Source organism: Hydra vulgaris, chromosome 08, assembly GCF_038396675.1.
Source record: "Hydra vulgaris chromosome 08, alternate assembly HydraT2T_AEP".
Classification (NCBI taxonomy): Eukaryota; Metazoa; Cnidaria; class Hydrozoa; order Anthoathecata; family Hydridae; genus Hydra; species Hydra vulgaris.
In genome coordinates, this window is record NC_088927.1 from 290,867 (window position 1) to 292,313 (window position 1,447).

At 31.2% G+C, this 1,447-nt stretch overlaps 1 long non-coding RNA gene across 1 annotated transcript; it reads left to right on the forward strand.

Moving 5' to 3' along the window:
* Nucleotides 1-431: 431 nt before the first annotated feature.
* On the forward strand, nucleotides 432-978 carry LOC136084099 (uncharacterized). The gene is made up of 2 exons (XR_010640330.1): nucleotides 432-515; nucleotides 592-978. It is a non-coding gene; the product is annotated as an uncharacterized LOC136084099 (long non-coding RNA).
* The last annotated feature ends 469 nt before the right edge of the window (nucleotides 979-1,447 follow it).

The window sequence follows — 1,447 nt, forward strand, 5'->3', positions numbered from 1 at the left end:
AGTGACGTCCTTCTCTCATGATCCCCCCTCCCCTCTGTCTTTTTTTGTCCTTTTAATGTAGACCCGCTCCCCCCTTTAACTATTTGCAAGACGTCCTTTATGGACGGCCCCTTAATGGAAAAATTTCAGAACGCGACTTTTCGATCCTCTCAGTCGGATTGTCACGTGGTTATGCAAAATTTTAATAGCGCGAAATAGCAGCTTGTATTGGAATGACTAATCGTTAAATACAGGAATGGCTCCCTATTTTGATTGGACGAAAAAAGATTGTTTTCGTTAGTCCGAAAAATAATTTTTTCTCGTTGCCGTATTTAAAAAAAGTTTATGCCTTTGTATGGATATACATATATATATATATATATATATATATATATATATATATATATATATATATATATATATATATATATATATATATATATATATATATATATATATATATATATAATATATGTACAATATAAATGCGATAGAACTCGCTACTAGATTCTAGTTTCTAATACGCAATAACGATGGTGAGTTTTAGTACAGCTTTATTTCATTAAAGATAATACAATTTTTCTTCTTCTAAAAGACATACCTTTTGTTTAGGCATCTGCTAGCTTGTCTTCAAACAAGTTAAAGCTTAATCACCTTACGATCAACAATTATAATCGACATAATGCTTACGAGTCACAGAAACAGTTTATTAAATCTGTTCAAGATTATTCTATCAAAACAATCCAGTCTTCTGTGGATATAACTGATGATGTATTTTCTCTTAAAAGTTTACCACCTAAATATCAGTTAATGAAATGGTCCACTGAACTATCTATGCGCAATAATATTGCGAGTGGAATCCATTATATAGAATGCAATCTAGGAAAGTTCATGTATAAAAGTGTTCAGCATCTAATCGCTCATCATAGGGTTCAAGAAATGAAGCTAGCAGTTGATCAAGAGTTAACATGGTTTAATTCTCCCAAGTTAGTACCAAAATCAATCAGTATTTTTCCTTCTCAAAATTTAATAGAGAAAAATTCAGAGAAGTGCTTTTTAGAAGGCCAGCTAACAAAGAAATATCAGAATATGGGATGAACCCTAATACTTTAGCTGAGTTATGTTGTGCTAGGTGGCTTTCATCAGATCATATGCTGCAAATTTCTAGCATTTTAAACTCTATTCAAGGCCATTCAAAGGTAATTTATTTTAACTTTTTAGGAAATATTGAGCATTATGTATCAAGAATAACTGTTGTCCCTGAAAAGCTGATCTTTATTATAAATGTTAGAGGAAACAATGAGAAAACATTTTCTGGCACAGATTTAAATGCAGGTTACCACTGGACACTTGCAGTTTATAATAGTATTGAAAATAATTTTTACCATGGAGATTCTTTAGGATGGACAGATGGTTTGAAATTATTACAAATTCAAAATCATTTTCACGACACATAATCACATATGCG